The sequence below is a fragment of the Protopterus annectens genome, chromosome 7.part0, assembly GCF_019279795.1.
Source record: "Protopterus annectens isolate FY-2018-M chromosome 7.part0, PAN1.0, whole genome shotgun sequence".
NCBI lineage: Eukaryota > Metazoa > Chordata > Ceratodontiformes > Protopteridae > Protopterus > Protopterus annectens.
Genome location: NC_056739.1, coordinates 529778490 through 529791033, shown reverse-complemented (window position 1 = coordinate 529791033; position 12544 = coordinate 529778490).

The following is a 12544-nucleotide window of genomic DNA, read 5'->3' as shown; positions in this document are numbered from 1 at the left end:
TGTTGCTACCTCTAGTAGGGTTAAGAATGAGCTGGTCCAGGGCATTGGAATGAATGAATTCCAGGAAATGTTGGGCAAGTGTATTGGTACATGAGTAGTTCCCCAGTTAATGGAGGGGATGTTGAAGTCACCCAGTATGAGAGTGTTAGGTTGGACCCCAATATTCTCTAGGGTGCTTAGGAATATGGAGTGTGAGTCTTGGGACATGGTTGGGGACCTATAGCAGGATATGATTTGAATCACTGTCTTACTCAATGTTAGCTGCACAAGAAGTATCTCAGATGCATTATGTTGGGCTACCAGTCTAAAGGTTTGTGCATCCTTTATGAATATGGAAACACCACCTCTTTTGGAGCTTCGTTCCAAGTTCTGGGGCCGAAAGGTGTGGAGTGAGTTATAGCCTGGTAGTGCAGGGGTGCTTTATGCTGCCTTGAACCAGGTCTCTGTTACAGCACAACTGTCGATGTTCCATTTTAAGGAGTGCTTCGAGTGAGTGCATTTTGAGATTTAGACTTCTAGCATCGAGTAGCATGACCCTCAGATTGCATTTGTTTTTAGCTGTTATGTTGGTAATTTGGCCTTTGGAACACCACCTAAAAAAGGCACTATAGAGGTGGCAAGAGCCTTAGCCAGTATCCAGAAGCCCAGGGGTGACAGATGCAGGCCATCTCTGGCAAAGCATCTGGGTCTGTCATTTATGTCATACTAGGCAGACAGATACTGGATCTCTTTAGAATGACACCAGAAATGTAGCCAGTTGTTGAAATCAATCATTTTCTGCTTGTACTGTGGTATCATTCTGGGTGATGGTAGGATGCTGCTCAGGGCTAGGGTCATACCCACCTGCGCTACATATTCTGAGAGCTCCTCCATGTCTCTTTTCATGTAGTCCAGGGAGATTCATCTCAGGTCATTCACACCCACATGTACAATGACAGAGTCATATTTGTACCTGTTGTTGAGGGACCTGAGTGCATGCGTTATGTGGTAGATCCTGGCACTTGACAAGCAGCTGACTGCTACTTTCTCCTTATTCAACCAGGTGAGTGGGACATCAGTGTGCCTCACTATTGAGTCACCTATGACTAGTGTGTTGGGCATGATGTTTTGCCTTAGGGGCTTTGGTTGAGTGGCACACTGTTTAGGAGAGTCATGTGTCTCATGATTAGTGTTGTGTTGTGGTGGTCAAGTACATTTCTGCCTTGGAGGTCTCTGCTGTTTGGGTAGATTTTTATTGAGAGCCCCCATGAAGGTGGGAGCATGGTTTATATTTTTATGTGAAGGCAGTGCTGGTGTGGGTTCTGGAGGGCTGTCTGTTCTATGTGGTGTGGTGCAAGTGTTGACCTTCTCCTCTTGACCAGCTATTCCGGTCTTAGCTGGAGAGTGTGTGGCTTTCAGTTTGGATATATAAGTGCATCTCTCACAAGTCTGAGTATTGGGAGGTTAAAGGAGAGGGTTGTCAGTGTACATGAGGCAGTTGCTGCATTGCCTCAGGATGCCCAAGTTCACCAGGTTGACAGGAGAAAGCACAGGGTACTGACCTTTTGACATGCCTGGAGGGGAGGGCATTAATAATAAGTATTGGAGCTGTTTCCTTGTAGAACGTTTAGTGCTGATAGCACTTTTGTGTGCTGCCATAATTACAACAAGAAGTCTGGTAAAGTGCTAGACTAATAACCTAGTTATTGTGGATTTCATTCATGTTAGTTTTCTACTATGGGGATTTAAAAGGAAAACCACAAGTAATGGTGAAGCACTGTGTCACACAAAAACGACTTTAATCCACTGGTTTAGTGCTTTCAGCCCAAAAATTAGGTCTTCATCAGAACAAACTGTTAAAAAACTGTCCCATTTTTAAAGCATCATCGGTACACATAAAACCAATCAGATCTCAGTTTTCTTGAAACTTAATATACAAAATATATATATTTGTATAAAATACATCCTAAATAATACATACATTTTTTAACAAGCATATAAACTATTTACATGTATTGTGATAGGCTTTTATTTTCAACACAGCCTTATAGCTGACACTATTGTTAAGCCCTGGTGCCCTGCATGCATCCAAAAGAACCTGCCATTTGAACTCTATAAAATCTAGTTCCCCATCTCTATCTCCATTGAAATCCACTGGAACATGATCTATAACTGTGAAAAGAAACTTACCACTGTCATTGCTACCCACACAGTTTAAAGTGTACTTATAAAGAGCATTGTCCAAATTTCTCTTTCTAATGGCATAATAATATTCATACATCCTGTTTTTATGTTGCCTATTGGTCTTCCCAATATAAAACGAAAAACAGGTGGAGCATTTTGCTATGTATACCACAGAGGTAGATTTACAACTGAAAATGCCTGGAACATGCCACCTCTTGTTCTGGGTTACAATATCAAATTCTGGCCCCTCTGAAATGTGTTTACAAAAATTGCAGCTTTTGCATTTAAAGGTACCTGTGTTAGCTTGGGGCTTTTTTTCGTGGTCTACCTTCTAACATTTCTTTGAAATTCCTTGCTCTTGTGTTAACAAAAATGAGGTGGGGGGGTTCTCTACTACCATCTGAAGATCACTGTTAGAAACTAATACTCTCCAGTTGTTGGACACTGTATTTTTGATTTCTTTGCTGTCTATGGTAAAGGTTAACAACATTGACGTAAACCAATTCTTCTTGTCCTGTGTGTTTCCTCTGAGCCCCTCCTTTTCGTTTGTACTAATAATGTCATGCACAATTTTGGAAGGATACAATCTGTTTTTAAATCTAGAATGCAGTTCCTGCACTAACAGATCTAACTGTACTTCGTCACTTGTAAGTCTCTTAAGTCTTACTAACTGCCCCTTTATAATGTTGTATTTCACATAAGTGGGATGCATACTAGAATAACTCAAAAAGACCATTACTGGCTATATTTTTATAACTGATGCAGGACCCCCCAAAATCTTTACCTTCCTCTTTAATAACCTCTAAATCTAAAAAAAAACTAATCTTAAAATTGTCCCAGCTACCAGTAAAATGCAAAAAAGAGGTGCTGTTGTTCATGTCTTCAATAAACAGCAAGAGCTCAGTTGATGTTCCTCTCCAAATAAAAAACAAATCATCAATAAAATGATGGTAACTCACAATTTTGTGTCTATTGGTAAACATTGACATAATGTTGTTTTCCCAGTAAGCCAAATAAGTTGGCATAATTGGGAGCCATCCTGGCACCCATCGCCACACCCTTGATTTGCAAGAAATATTCATTGTCAAACATGGCGTAATTGTATGGAAGAATGTTGCCCATGCATTCCAACATGAACCTACACTCTTCTAATTCATATTCTTCACTGTTAATTAACAAATTCCCAACCCACTCTAAACCCAAATCATGGGGAATGCAGGTGTATAAAGATGCCACATCAACTGTCACCAACAACTCACCAGCTTCAACCTTAATTTTCATGATTTTACTTTAAAAATCAAAACAATCCCTAATAAAGGATTCTGTCTTCTGCACTATCTTAGGCAGAGTTCTGTCTATAATCTTAGAACATGGCTCTAACTTTGATGCTGGTGAGGAAACTATAGGCCTGTAAGGGGGGAAATGACCATCCTTGTGTATCTTTGGAATTCCAAAGAGATGCCCTATTTTAGGTTTGTCTACTACAAAAAACTCATACGTATTCTTGGAAATTAAACCTTCTGCCAAAGCTTCAAAAAGCAAAGAATCCATTCTTCTGTAAGCTTTTAGGACATCACCTTTGGAAACTTTTTTATTTGCAGTTCCATCTGCTAATAAAAATTGCATCCCATTCACATAACCCTCAGAATTCACTATGGCCATTGAACCCCCTTTGTCTGCATGCATAACTCCGATAGAAATATTATCCTTTCATAGAGTTGAAAATAATTGCTCTTCTGCAGTCATATTATAAAATTTTCTCTTACTTCTTTTGTTTAACAAATCCCTAATTTCTGTTTCAAACAAATCCTCAAATGCTTTTAATGCAGGGTGCAGGGGGAGGTTGAAAGTGCTAGGTGTAATAAAATCACCCTTTTATTTACCTTCTTGATTCCCCATTAACAAATTTAAATTCAGTTTTCTGGTGTATGCTTTTAAATTAACAACAGTGTCCACAATATCCGTCCTTCTAGAGGGCACAAAATTTAAGCCTTTCTTTAATAAATTAGTCTCTGCTTTTGTAAAAACCTTGTGTGACAGGTTGTATATTTTAAAATCCATAGGCATTACCTGTACGTTTGATGCCATTTCTGATTTTTTTTTCTGCGAAACAGAGGGTAAACACTGGCTTGTTTCAAAGTTTTGGCTACCTGCATCACTGTCGGATTGTTGTAGCTGTTCAAATTCCTCCTTGGTGGTACATTTTGCTTCTGTGGTGTTACAGTCTCCCATTGGCCATATTGCACTGTTTTTTTCTCCTGCAGACACATCGAGCGCCGAGGGGATAAAAAAGACTTGGAAATTCTGCTATTTTCTTGATTGTAAAAGCCTCCATTCTCTCTAATGGCTTCTTTCTCCCCTGTTGCAATGTGGTCTGTGCCTCTCTGTAGTTATTTATTTTTCTATTTAATTGTTTAATAGAATACTTCAGCTGTCTGGAAGTATTGCTTGCTGATTCTGCCAGTTTTAAAGTGGAATTACATTTCCTTTCTCTATACAGCCTGTGATCCCTGTTTATTTATTTTCTTTCTTTTGCCTCAAAGAATTGTCTGAGGCATAACCTTTAAACTGTATTCACCTTATTACATCATCAATTTCTTTTGGTAAAGCAGCCAGACTGAGTTTATCAATAAGTTCATCAATCCACTTAGCAAGCTTATGCTCCTCTTCTTCATAGTGTTCCTTAAGTACTTTAAGGAATGTCAAACCTGTGTCTTCACAGATCTTTTGCCATTTGTTATGAAAAGTGTTGCTAAAAATACCATTGGGAGTATTATGTACCTGCAGACCCTTAGGGACCCGTTTTGCATCCAGATTTCTAAGTTCATCATCATCAAGTTCATCATCATCAGGTGCATGGGCGGCACAGTGGTGCAGCGGTTAACGTTGTCACCTCACAGCAAGAGGTTCTCCGGTTTGATTCTCGGCTGGGGTGCCTTCTGTGTGGAGTTTGTATGTTCTCCCTGTGTTCGTGTGGGTTCCCTCCGGGTACTCCGGTTTCCTCCCACATTCCAAAGACATGCATCTGGAGCATTTCTCCCCAGGCCTCCACTGAAAACAGGCTCTGTGGAACCTAGTCAGACATTCCCGGTCAACAAATGTTAAATAAAAATAAAAAAAATAAAAATCATCCCTGACCACAAAAACACCTCTGCCATAAGTTGAACTCATACTTCCACAGCCCTGGCTAAAAGTGGGGGTGATACCTGATTGTAAACGATGTCTGCTGGATGAGCTCTCATTAGGACTATGTCTGGAACCTTGATGCCATGGCTCTTGGTGTGGAGAATGCAATCACTGACAAAGCAGTGGATGTAGTGTCACTGTGGGAGCAGGGTCTTGCATGGCCATGTCTGCTAGCACCAAGAAGATAGAGCAGCTCTCCCGGCAAGTGGATGACCTCCCTCTCCCAACAGACTTCCCATCACAGAAACTGCCTAATCCAGTGTGTCATCATACTTTCTAAGGAGTTGCCTACATGGTTCAGGGAGTCACTCACATCAGAATTCATGGCATTTACTAGTGGCACTATTTCTTCCAAAGCCCATGTGCAGTGTGCCTGTGCTTCCACTATTATCCTACACATACATCTGGCAGTACCTAATGACACATCAGCTTCAGGAGGACAGTGAACAGCAGGCTTCCTCCAAGCACCTCTATCAACCCTTCTGTGTGAAACCATGCCCTCACAATAGCTACCAGAAGAGGCATCTCACTCTATAATCAGAGTAGCCACATTAGCCTGATCAACTGTGTCACCCTCAACCTGTCCTATATCAAAGGTCTCTCTGTCCTGGGTATGCATTGGTACACTGGCTGTTTCCGAAACATGGGGATCAGATGTGAGTCTCACAAACTCAGTGTCAGACTGACCTTCTGCACCCCCAGATTGTACCTGTCCATCACTATCATCATCAGCAGAGGCTACCATTACTCTGACATCAGGTGGTAAGAGTTCCATTTAGCCACTCTTAGGATCACCTATGATAACAAGCAATAAACACAACAAACAGAAAAAATGGAAAATAAAACTGATCATATATTTTCCTTATAATAAAGGTATGTTAAACTTCTCAAAAGATGCTAAACCTACAAAAGCTTTACTGTCATATAGACCTGAATCTACCTTATAACTACCTTGTATACAGTATTAACAATAAACAAATGTGTGCTTACCATGTGCAGGTGGGCTGCCAGCCTACAATCTAGAAGTGCCTGGATGAGAAGAATGGAAACAAAAGATGTCTGCTAAGTATCAAAATGCAAATTATACAAGAAAAAGAGAACTACTCCCCTCCACAAGTGCAGAATAAAATAATTCTCAGGAAAACCGTTAGTGAACAGTTTGCTGCCTCCCAAACCCAAAGCAAACTCCATTATTTCTGTAGGACTATAGTCTAACTCTTAGTTATTACTAGCTCTATATATGCATATTTATTATATATATGTGAGCGTGTCTATGGCTGTAGTCTAACTCGCAGTTATTACAACCTCTATATATGTATATATATTATATATATTTGTGTGTGTGTGTGTGTGTGTGTGTGTGTGTGTGTGTGTGTGTGTGTATATATATATATATATATATATATATATATATATATATATATATATATATATATATATATATATATATATATATATATATATATATATATATATATATATATATATATATATATATATATGTATGTATATAAAATGCATATAAAATATGACAACCACACCTGGAAGGTCTTCTTGTGACAATTTGGGTCTGTCATTCATATCTGCACCAATGTCATGAAGTCCAGTAGAACCATCTGCTGAGATACCTTGATCTCTGATAGTGGACAGGGAGTCCTCCGTTTCATTTAATAATGGTACAGTAGCAGGACCACCTGTTTCTGAGCAATTGCAGTGACCCTATGACAGGCAGAGGTTACCATGTCAGTTGCCTGTTGTCTTATCTGGTAGTAGGTTCTCCCATGCCATCTGACAGCACTGAGCTGTGAAATCATTAACATTTCTGTATACCAAAAGCTACACTAAGTGTAGGGATGTAGGGAATGTAAACATGGTGTAAGGCCCCACATGATTACATAGACAAGCTCTAACTTTTCAAGGAGAAGCACTGAGAAGTATTTCCTTTCAATGGCTTGCAGGTGTCTCTGATTACCCTGACTGCAGGAATAATCAGTTTTTACGGTCTCTCCTCTTTAATATACACCTACTAAAGGTGTGTCAGGGAGAAGACACTTAAAAGTCTGCAAGTACATTGATTTAGAAGATCAACTGTCCTAACATTCAAATACAGACTTTAATAATCACAGATACTGGCCCTTAGAATGGAATGTTCTTCATATTAAAAGGAATACTTTAAGCATTGTTAAAGATAACATATGTCAAGAAAACACAGACAGAGTTGCTGTTATAAAAGCATAAATATTGAAAGGATGCACCAGACAGAAAGAAAAGGTTACACCTGCTGTGTTTACAGTCTTTGTTTAATATCACGTGAATACATGCCTATGTTAACTGATTGCAATATCCCAGTCATCCAGATATTCATTGTCAAATGTGAAAGGACAACTTTCATAACTTGCATCTTTTGCAGTTTCATTGTAACTTGACACAATGTCACTTTAACATTATGTAAAAACTCTATATCACATTGCTAATATATGTCTTTGTGGCAACTTGGGGAAATAATGTGACACAATTGCTTTCAATACCCTTGCTTGAGTGTTCAACATAAATTTGTCAAACATGTACACGTAAAGTAATTGACATGCAATAATTTTTATGTTACTTTTTTTTCTTGTATTATTTGCTCACTGCTCGGAAGTGTATAAAGCACTCTCACAGCTTAAGGAAAAAAATGAAACATTTTCTTTAGGCTGGCATAAGTACTGCCAACCAGCCAGGTATCATTTGCAGCTATCAGCACTGTAGATTGTACTCAGGGAAGAAAATGGCTTTACTACTAAATATCGAATTACGGAATCTCGACACTCTGAATTCTGAAGACCAGAATCTCAAGATTCTGTAATACTGAAATAAAAAAAAAATAGAAAAAACACATTTAGAAAGGTATATGCAGGGGGCAAGCCCCCCTGCACCCCCCCACATGGGGGGCTGCACCCCCCCACACCCCCTGCACTTAAATATACCAACTCTGAGATCGCACTACAGTGGAGTGAACGGCAAAATATCCATTCCGCTCTGCACGGCACTGGTGCGATCTCGGACTTGGCATATTTAAGTTGCAGGGGTTGTGCCCCCTGCATATGCTTTCAAAAATGTTGTTTATTTAATTTTGATATTACAGAATCTTGAGATTCTGGTCTTCGGGATTCAGAGTGTCGAGATTCTGTAATTCAAGATTTAGTAGTGAACCCCAGAAAATACACCTGACAGGTATCTTTCTTTGAGGCAAATGGCAAGTGCAATGAGCTTATAGATATAGGATATCTGATGCAGATATCGAATACACTTACATGATACTTTTACAGATGGTTGTCTGAATGCATATTTAATTACATTTTGTGATGCCATTGTGCTGTTCTTTAAAAAATCAACTGTTGTCACTATTTCTAACAACATGTGATCATTAGTCTGTCTACTTTCTCATTTTTTGTCATTAACTACAAGTCTGATAATTTGTTCCACAAAGTACATGTCTGATGCTGCAAGGAGATGTGAGAAGGTAGAATTTTTCACTTGACTGCATTTCTTGTTCTGGTCATTGATACAAATATCCATGCATTTTATGTAATTTCTCTAATATATATCCCTCTTCTAATGTCATTTAATTTGTTCTCCACTTGGCAGTATGTAAACAGGGTTCATTACCTAAGGAAAAAAGCAAAACTGTTTAGGCTGTCTTAGGTAGAGCAAATATACCTAGTGTCATTGCATGGCCCCCGCAACAGGGAGAGAACTTAGTTCAGTAAATGCACCTGACAAATGTCAAATTTTGTGATGCAAGGTGTAACTGAAGTGAGTCAAGAGAAATAAAACATATGAAGCATTGTTTGAATCCTGTGTAGACATCACTTTGCAATTATTCATAATATATACTTATCCATTTTTTTTATTATTTTAAGGTACATTTGCTCTCCACTTGGCAGTGCACAAACAGGGTTCACTACCTAAGGAAAAAGGTGAAAAATTTAGTTTAGGCTGTCTTGAGTAGCACAAACACACCTGGCATCATTATGTGGTCCTCCCGCAACAGAGAGAGTACTTACTTCATTAAATGTACCTGACATGCAAAATTATGTTGTACAAGGTATAATTGATGTGAATCAAGATAAATAAGGCACATGAAGCACTGTTTGAATCCTTTTAAGATATCACTTTGCAGTCATTCACAATATTTACTTATCTTTTTATTTTTCATTTGAAGGTACACTTGCTCTCTGCTTGGCAATGTGCAAACAGGGTTCACTGCCTGAGGGAAAAAGTAAAAAAATTAGTTTAGGTTGCCTTAGATACCTGGCAATGCTGTGCTTTCATCAGCAGTCTGGATAGAACTGAAACGAGAAATTCCAACTGATGCAAAGCTACCTCTGTGGCACAAGGTGTAAGGGCAGTGACTTTTGATAAATAATGCAGACTATTAAGGGTTTAAATCCAGCAACAAGATGCATTTAAAAAGAGTGTAAGAAGCCCATTTCTCACAATTTTCTGAACAGGGCTGTAACATGAAAAAATGTATCAGTAAGCCTTGCATAATGAAATTGCACTGCTTAGTATATATATGATTATTTTTTTACAGTTAAACACAACTTAATGAGTGTCCAGTGTCCTAGGCATGACAATGAATATATTTCATATAAAGTTCACTTACATATGTATGATGTGCACAATGCCTTTATTATAATCATATTGACTCATCACATATCCCAACTATGTGTTTATAACCCTTAAGTCTTTTGAAGTATAGCTTTAACATAAACTGACCTGTATTAATCATCACATTCAACTGCATCCATCTGTACCATATCTATTTGCAGACAGAATCGCTTTTACATTGGAATGCATTCCAAGACATAATTACAACCCATGCATAAAGGCTTCTCTGAAGTGTATCTCCACTCATTCAGAAGTTAATATATGCCAAGTTTCCATGATGGACTGGTAGTTCTAATATAGCAATGTCAGCTAATACATTAGGTTGCAGTTTTTTGCATCCTTTATCCCATGGGTTCGATTCCCAGCTGTTACAATAGTATTTTACCATTGAGTAACCCCCAACATTATAACATGTCAGAATTCAGTATCTTTCACTTTCCAAAGTGCAACCCTTAAATGCAATGCCATTTAGCAGTCCATTCTTGAACACTAGAACCAGTGATAATGGGTGGAGCATTACACAGGACATAGTTCAATGCCATGTTTCACATCTTTACTGCTATCTGCTGCAAGTAGTGCCAATTTTTCTACCTGGAGTCCATCTGTTTTCAAGTGTGCAAATGCAGTTGGCAAGACTGTGCATTTTGATCAATACCAGTAACTCATGAAATTTCAGATAGGTGCCAATTCAGACATATTTTGTTAGCTTGATTTTTGGAGACGTGGCAGGTGAGGAAGAGAATGGTACTAAATTTAGAGCACAGAGGTCAAATGTTGAGAAGTCAAGGATATTTGTGGCACTCCTCGTGAAGTGCTACAGCAGTAGGCTTCTACAGGGGGATTATACCGGCTCTCAGGATAAGGCTGAGGCTTGGAATAGCTTAGTCTCTCCACTGCAATTGTCATTCCATGCAATGGAGAACAAAGTCATCACCACTTCAGTTACCTTAAAAATCACAAGCAAGACCTCCAAAGCCAATGGGAACACCCCCTGGTTGTGTAAGTATACTTACCCATAATTTGTATATTCTATGGCAATAATTATCTAGCCAGCCAATTTAGCTACTCATTATATTTTAATGGGTCTACTTTACTTAGCTGAAAAACCACATCACCAACATTCACTTCACCGAGACGAATACACCGACAAACCAGAAAACCATCATCCAGAACACCAACATTCTGACCAGAGGTAAGTAACCACTTGGCCATCCTGTTGAACTTTGTCCCTTACCTCCGCAGTAGTGCAATCTCGAAGTTGGTATATTTAGTTAAGGGGGTGTGGGGGGCAAAGCCTCCAACATGGGTGGGCTTAGTTTTTTTTTTTTTTCAGGATGACCAAGCGGTTTACCTCGGGTCAGAATGTCATTGTACCGGATGTCAGTCTCCTGCTTTGTCGGTGTATTCTTATCAGTCAAGTGAATGTCGGTGATGTGGTTTTTTGGGTAAATGAAGTAGAACTGTTTTCATATATATTTATTTTCCTTTTGAAATGTACAGCTGCAGAGGAGAATGCTGCAAACCATGAGGCACTCCAGGAAAGATGAACGCATCTCAGAGACACACAGGTTAAATATGATTCATGTAAAAATTCTAGCCATATTATTATTTTCATTCCCTCAGGCACTAGCATTTCAAGCAAGCATACCTCATTTATCATGTCAAGCATGCGTGCCTTTCCCAATATGTCTTGCTGCTTGTATTATGCAATTAGAATATCACCTTTACTATGTGGGGGTTCAGTACCCAGAATTAGCATTTTTAATTGATAATTATTTATAAGATTTTAACAGCAGTCTGTTAGAAAGAATTGTAGTATAATAATTGTAATTATTAATTTAGGATGCATAATTCCAATCCATCACAGTGAAATAAAGGCCACTGTTACTTTGAACAGTGACATTTGTTTATTTAATGACACATAAATATCTGTCTTTCATATATAGGTTTTACTAAGGTGTGCAATAGTAAATTATCGTAATTGTTTATGTATTGCCAAATCAAGTTTGTTTAAAATATACAGTGTTGTGATATGCCATGTATCTAATTATCTCTTTTTTGCCTCCCCCACCCATTTTCTCTTTTATTCTGGGGGGGTGGGGGAGGCAAAAAAGAGATTATATATAATTTATTAATCTGCTTTTTGCATAGCTTCCTGATGAAAATTAATCATCAATAGTACAGAGATATACATCATGCACTGTGTCACGGACCGCCATACCTCCACAGATGGCAGCCCAAACACGGATTAATTCAGGGTTGCAACCTGTCAGTGCTGCCTCCACAACTCCTGCCCTACTTGTTCCAACTGGATCTGGTAACTTTACCTAGGCTGCTGGTGCAGTGCTACCTTCTGGAAGCAGTAGTAGTGGAGGTGGTGATTTTGTCATCTGGCAGAAACTAAGGATATAATGGACAGGAACCTTGCGGAAATTATCAGAAGGAAGATGATGCCATGTTCAGCACTGACTCAGGGAGCTGCTGTAGGAGACAGTGATTACAGTTCTGAGAGTAAGAACAAGATATTCTCACTAATCTCAAG